The sequence below is a fragment of the Myotis brandtii genome, unplaced genomic scaffold (assembly GCF_000412655.1).
Source record: "Myotis brandtii unplaced genomic scaffold, ASM41265v1 scaffold344, whole genome shotgun sequence".
NCBI classification, from domain to species: Eukaryota; Metazoa; Chordata; class Mammalia; order Chiroptera; family Vespertilionidae; genus Myotis; species Myotis brandtii.
Window position 1 is genome coordinate 6,700,084 of NW_005363247.1, and position 7,776 is coordinate 6,707,859.

At 37.7% G+C, this 7,776-nt stretch overlaps 1 protein-coding gene across 1 annotated transcript in view; it reads right to left on the reverse strand.

The window, feature by feature from the left end:
- Positions 1 to 7,776, reverse strand: part of MCTP1 (multiple C2 domains, transmembrane 1) — a 448,818-nt gene that overhangs the window by 439,823 nt on the left and 1,219 nt on the right. The gene's annotated exons all lie outside the window — the stretch shown is intronic.

The following is a 7,776-nucleotide window of genomic DNA, read 5'->3' on the forward strand; positions in this document are numbered from 1 at the left end:
GCACCGCACCTCCTCTGAGTCTCGGTATGCTTTTCTCTTTCCTTCTAGTTGTAGAAATTCCACTCAGCCAGCCTTCCTGTGGTTCTGGATGATGTCCATTATGTCTTTTAGTTGTATTTTTGAAGTGGTTGTGCGAGGCAGCAATCTCCGGTGTTTACTTATGCCGCCATCTTGGTTTTCCCCAAACCTGCTTCTTACCTGCATCCACCTTCTGGCTGAGGCTACCACTTCCCCTGGAACCACCCCACACATCTCCTTAGGGACCTCATCCCATTGATTGCCCCCACCTTCCCCTTTAACCTCAACTTCTTCTCTACACACTTGTCATCAGCCCACTCAAGTGCTATCCATTAAAGAAACTAAAAACCTTCCCCTGATCCCATCCCAACACTGTTCTCACTCTCCTACTACCACTTTCTTTAATCCTCTGGATAGAACCAAACTGCTTGGCCTGCTCCCTGTCCCCACCTCCTCTTTCCACACACCCCTCAACACACTGCATTCCGGATTCCATCCCACCACTTCTGGTTTTGTTATTTTGTAAAATGTATTGACACCTACTATGTCCCAAATAACATTCCTAGTAGTGGGAGGGGAAGAGAAATCAGACATGAGCTCTTGGAGTCCAAAGGTCAAACTGATAGCTACAAACTGATAACTAAATTCAGTCCAAAGATACATTTTATTTAGCTTGTACTGTGTTTTTTAAAAAAACAAATTATTAGTCAAAGACAGATAAGCATGGAACAGACTGATGAATTTCAGAGGGAAGACAGGGGTGGGTGTGGGTGGGAGAAGAGTGTATTATGCATATATGCATAGCCCATAGACACAGACAATGAAGTGGTAAAGGCCTGGGGGGTGGGAGGGGCAGGTGTGGTAGAGGGGTTGGGGGGAGGGACACAAAGGGGACATCTGTAATACTTTCAACAATAAAGATAAATTTAAAAATAAAATTCAAGATTCTGGAGACTTCACACAAAATTTCAGACTTTGGGCTTCTATCAAAGAAGGCAGAAACTCTGGCAACACTGCTTTTTTCACTGAGACAGTCATCTTGGGGCTGAGAAACAGCTGCCCCTTCAAAGGGGCAAGGGCTCCTGACCATGGGCCCCACCAAACCCTCTTTGCTTTGGCCCCTGTTATCAATGGAGTTTGAACTCTGGCTTTAGATCAATGCTGTTCAATAAATATAAACATGTGAGCTACATACATAATTTTAAATTTTCTAGTAGCCACATTTAAGAAAATAAAAGGAACAGATGAAATTAACTTTAATAATATTTTATTTAATCCATTATGTCCAAAATAATATTTCAACTGCAAGCAATATAAAAATAGTAATTAGGTATTTTACTTTCTTTGTGCAAAGGCTTTGAAATCCAGTGTTTTTTTTACACTTACGTATAGCACAATTTCCACTGCTCAATAGCCATGTGTGGCTAGTGGCTGCCACATGGGACAGCACAGATCCAGATGCAAAAATAGCTTTGCAGGCAGAGAGACAGAAGGGGAAATATTAAGAAAAAAAAAAAGAAGAAAGAAGGCAGTACTAAATAAAAAGGTGGTGAGGCTAAAGAATAGGCATATGAGTGCTTTCAAAACAGGAGAGAAGGGACATGGAGAAAGTGAACGGAACTCAGTGAGAAGATCAGCTCTAGTTTGTTCCTGGGGGGAAGAAACACCCCTTTATAGGCGAGTGCAGTTGACTGGCAATGCAGATTTTCTGGAGAGCGGCTTTAGTGTTTTAGAAATAGTCTCAGCATTAGACAGGGGATGTGCCTTGCTATGAAAAGCAACTGGCCCAGTCTCTGAACCCCAGTTCACACCCTTGGCACTCAAGAGGCAGCAGAATGGGCCAGGCTAGGGAGGGCAAGACTCCTGATCAAGACTGGGATTTTAACCAATGGTAAGGAAATGGGTTTGAGGAAAAATAGCAATGCAGCAGGAAAGTATCTTGAGCTAAGATTCAAGAGCAGAGTTTAAGACTCAGAGATCATAAGGTAAGGATAGTCAGCAGGTATCTGGAATCCAGATGTGGGGGTGCAATGTCAGAGGCCAGACAAGGAGACTGAGGTGCAAAATCGGATTCCGGGAGTCAGAGACCAGCACCAAGAAATGCATCCCTGAGCCAGAGACCTCAGAAATAGAAACCACTCCCCCACAGTCCACGTGAGCACAATATGGCAGCCACTTAGTAGGCTCAGGTCCTCCCTTCACGCCTGCAGGCATAAACCAGATTAAAGTGCAAGCTGAAAACAGACAAGCTACCAGCTGGGAGAAGAGAGAAATATCAGCCACATCTGTCAGGCTTAAAAAGACTCAGAATCAAGAAGGCATTAACATCATTACGCAGCTATAACGGATTTTGAAACTTTTCTAAAGAACTTATCTCTGAACAGCTCAAGCCCATCCATTCATTGCATCATTCATTCCGCAACCATTTATTGAATGGTTCTCCCTGAACCGTTTTTACAATGTCAATTAAATAGGTCAATGGTACTAGGATTTGCCAAATTCTACTCTAGCAGTGCTGGTGCAGGTAGCTCAGGCTGAAGCAGAATAGGTGAGACTGCTAATGCTGAAGGGGCCTCTCTGAATAAAATGGTGGGATTAGGAGGAGGCATTGATCCTAAAATGCCCAGAGGTCCATTTGTCTATCATGTGTTGCAATTTTCCAAATTGGCCAGGATCCAAGAGAGTGGGAATTAGGCTGTTATAAAATATCAGAAAAGAGACTTTACGGGAAAATTGTTCTCTTAAGAAGGCAGTATGCAAAACTTTCAAAAAATATAGTTTTTTGCATTGCTTACATTCAGACTAATATTAAATACAAAATTTTGAGAAATCAGGGAAATCATGGCCTGATATTCTGCTGGAAAAAAATTTCTAATTAGAAATTGGTTACAGCCTTGGCCAATGTGGCTCAGTTAGTTGAGTGTCATCTGTGCATCCAAGAGGTCGCCAGTTCGATTCCTGGTCAGGGCACATGCCCAGGCTGGGGGCTCTATCCCTTCCATGCAGGAGGCAACCCATCCATGTTTCTATCTCATCGATGTTTCTCTCTCTCCCTCTCCTTTCCTCTCTCTCTAAATCAATAAAAACATATTAAAAAGGAAATAAACTCGTTACACTGGAGGGAAAAATCTCTTGGCATAAAACCTTGAATTGTTGAAGGATAGTCATCACTTTTTACACCTGATTTATAAAAAGCAATGTAAGTTAAAAGGAAAGGTTGATAGTGACAAGGAAATCAAAATGGCACATAAAAAGTTAATCATGCAGGAAATAAAATATATGATATTTTTAATGGTGCTGACAAATCAAAATTCACAAATACAGTAAAGATTATTTGGCAAGTGAAATAAATGATGAGGAAGGATGCCTCACACCTTTCAATAATTAACTTTATAGAAAGATAAACTTGTCATAAATAGGTATATTTTATAGTGTAATTTTATGAAAACAAGAAAGCTTATCTAAAACAAGTTCTAGGACATTATTTCATTCACATTAAATAAAGCCCCCCAAAGTCAATATTCAAACAATGATTCCCATTTATCAAGAAAGGGTTTTATTTAGTATGCTTGGCAAATTGAGGCAGGAAAATATGTATTTTTAGTAAGTTTTCCAGCAAAAAAAAATAAGTCAAAACAAAAGAGTTTCAGATTTCAAAAGATCAACGTCTCCCTTTCTAAAACAGGTGTGTGCTGTGATACTGTAAATAGTATGAATTAACAACAAAAATGTATGACCCTAATTTCTGTATCTGCAGATTTTGTCAATGCTTACAATGTCATCCAGACATGTTTTTTACTCTTCATCAATGTAGAGTTAGCAAACATTTTGATAATCATCATGAGCAAAGAAATTACACTACATGTTTCCTAAGGTACCAAAGATAGATTATTAACCTTTAATTTGTGAAATCATCCCTTATGTTCAAAAAATGGGGCAAAAGAAAAGAGGAAATGTCTGTTCTAATTCCTTTATAAATCTATTAATCCTATTTCATCCCTCAAAGTATTTATTCATTTTTCCATGATAATGTGCACATACTTACCAAAAGTAATGTAAGATTCTTTTTTTTTTTTTTTTACTGTGTTATTATGTCACCAGTACTGCCTTGGTTAATTCTGAGCTATTTTTGCCACCATAGCAAGTAAAATACCTGAAATTAAAATAAAAGTACCAGCAAAGGTCCCTGTATTAACACCCACTTATTTGTAATGGTGGCAGTGGCAAAACTTTAATATACAGTTCAATAATAATAACACTACTGATGTCTATTAAGCTATGTTTCAAGACCATTTCATACAATATCTATGTTTTAACACTTCCCTTTATGCAATATTCATAGCTCTACTCAAATCTGCCAGAGACACAGGATAGTAACCAAAGGTTACAGGGAAATAATTTCACTCTAAAGTAACCCTCTTACTCATGCTTTTCACTCCCTTCCTCTGGAATGACCTGAAGATCCCAGTATTTTTCAAGAATGCTACAACACAACAAACAAAAATGTTTGTTGCACAGCCTGCTCCAAAATGTCCTAAGGTCTCATCTCCCTCCCACCCTGACCCCCACACACACATTTTGAAAAAGCTACTAATGTTATTTGGGGTGGCTCTTTGTAATTATAGATTTTTTAAATGGTTTTAATCATTTCTGTTAGGAATTCTTTTTTAATTTGGGCCTTCCCAAGATTAAGTTAAGTTCTTTGAAGTAATATTAAAGATACCTGAAAATAAACAGCAAAAAAATAACTCAAATCACCTTTTAAAATAATTTTTGAAAACACAGGCTTTCTTTAAAAGGTCAGCTAATTAATAAAGCGAGATCCATTTCACATATAGACTTAATGTAAGAAGATATTGTTCCACTTTTTGTCAGGGCATAGAGATGTGTTTCAGGAATTTCATCCCAGTGAATGAATATTCCTCTTACTATGTTTTGAAACATTTCTATAACACCTTGAATAAAACATTTTTACTCCTCTATGAAGACAATTTTAACAAAATAAATGTAAAGGAAAAACAATAAAAGTTTAACATTCATGATCACTACAAGCTTTTTGTTAAAACACTAAAAAATGCAACATATTCATTCCTCACTATTTATCTTAAAATACTGATTCCCTGATCCTAGCAGAATATAATTTTAGTAACTCATCAAGACAGAATACATAAAATTGGCATATTTTTTATATGCACACAAATTGAGAAAGCATCTTTCCCATCTGTGCTGCAGAAAATGAAATGCATCTGGTGTGACAAGATGGCCCGGCACGTGAACGAGAATCAGTGGGACGAAAGGAGTTTCTTTTTTTTACAAAGCAGATTATTTTAAATAATGCATGTTATATAACATGCAAGACAGTATCAAATGTGTTATAGTGCATTGCAAAGGTATATTTGGCTAAAGAAAACATAATAGCACGAGGGTTGGCAGGGGCATGAGAGGTAGCTTGTTCCGTTTTAATCACTGTTCAGCATTGACTTCCAAATCTCTTGCCCCAGCAACCCAATCTGATTTTTGGCTTGACATCTCTACCCAGTGTCAGAGTATGTGCACATATGCTGTTGGGGCTTCATGCTGGGCTGGGGGATGGAGAGGTGGGGAATGTTTGGAGAACATGGCTGATGCCAGGATCAAGCAGAGAACAAGAGAAAAATTGAGCAATTTGTCTTGTTTTTTGCAACAAATGTTCTTTCTCCCTTGAAAGTTCTTTTTATCTAGGCCATCTGAAGATGGATTTTATGCTTTCATTGTCTTTTCTTTCATGTGTTCCCATCTGTTCTTGTGAACTGTGAATAAAACTGAAATCTACATGTGCTACACACTCTATCCCATGCCCAAGTGTTTTTGCAGATGATGTGCTCAGAGCTCCAGAGAAGATCTCTGAGATAGGTAGGGAGCATGGAAGGGTGCTGCAGAGCTAAGCCTACTCCTGGGCGCCTTGGTGAGTCCTCATCCTGTTCCAGGTTCCAACCCTATTTCTTCCTCCTCCCCATTCAGAGGGGTGAGTGGGCCCGTTGAGTTGGGCAGAGAAGTATTTAGAGGACTCAGGAATCCTCTCTTCTGCATCAGTGAGCAAGTGCTGCTCAAACCTGGATTTGTGACTCGTGACAGAGAAAACTGTCCAATTCTCAGAGAACAAGGCTCCATTAGCAGCTGTTGGAAACCACCAACAGTGCCTCTCCCCAGGACTGTGTCTGGCAAGGGACAAGCCCCTCAGGGCTTACTGTCCTGCCTATACCCACCTTTCACCTATTCTTTGAAAGATATTTTAGCTTTTTTGTTTCTTCTGTGTCTTCACTAAAATGCTAGTTCTTTATAATTAAGAGCTTCTTTAGAACTATAGATGTATGACTAATGTCATTTGTAAATATGACATAATAGATGTGCAACAATGAATGAATCACAGAGAACAAAGAACAAGTTAATCTAGCTAATCCATCATAGGACTGATTCTAGGGTTGGAGAAAAAACTCCAGGACATATGTAAACTTGCAAGTATTATTAATCAATAGGACTGAACTCATCTCAGAAACATAAGTTCTAAAACTTGTCAAAGGTAAATGTAGTCATGGGAAAAGATTCTGGAGAATGACTTGACTACAAAACCTCTATCATTTATCAATCATGTGACCCTAGAAAAGTTATTTTAATTTCTTCAAGTATTGGTTCCCTAATCCATAAAAATGGAAACAAGAACTTTGATCATGTAGGACTGCTACAGGGATTAAACCATGTATGGCTATAAAGTGGCCAGTATATGGTGAAGGCACACACAATGTTTAATGTCTTCTCCAAAATACGTTTAGGTCTTTTGAATATGAAATTCATATTTATACAGCAGCATTTTTGAAATAAATATTGATGGTGTCTTAAAACTTTCAGGTAAAAATAAACATAAATACCAATTCAGAATTCCCTGCTGTTGCTTTGAAAATATCTTGCTTCAGTGAGCTGCAAAGTAATTTAGTAAGTTAACATTTGCAGTAATATCTCTACCATCCAATCTAATCCAATTATTATTTGTCTTATTATTCTTGGTTGCAAAATTTCATCAAAACAAATGTAAACAGTACCCCAACTCTAAAATTCTTATAATTAGGCTATGTACACACTAAAAAAAAAACCCCACACTTTTTAAATACATAGTATTCATCTTTACTGAATTTAAAACATCCTTTTAAAATGACTTTTTAACTTTACTTTTGGAACCAGAAAGGGGACTTCTCAAATTCTTTTTCAAGATGAAGGGAAAAGTAGGTTTATTTGGGCTTTTTGTCAATAATCTCCCTACCTACTCTTCTGAGAATAACTAAAAACATTTTCTAGAACATCAGGAGTTTCCTCCAACATCAGTTAACATCAGGTTGCTGCACTCAACTGTGTTTATTAAACAATAAAGCACTCATACTCTGCTCTATTTTCTGAAACCATACTAATAAACTATGAACAGTTTCAACTGAAAGCACATCTATTCCCATATCTTACCCTTCTAAACACAGCTTTATGTTTTCTGTACTTAAAGTTTTAATGTACATAGCATTAATCTAACATGTCTATTCAGAGACAAAATATTGAGTTCAAATAAAGTACGATATATTGAAAGAAAAGAGTTCTTTAGGTCCCTGGCAGAATGGAACTCTCAAGATATTTGATAACACTAACACAATTTGATAAACATTTACAAAAGGAGAGCCTCCCTCTAGAACAGTGGTTCTCAACCTTGGCTGCACATTAGAATCACCTGGGAATCTTTTT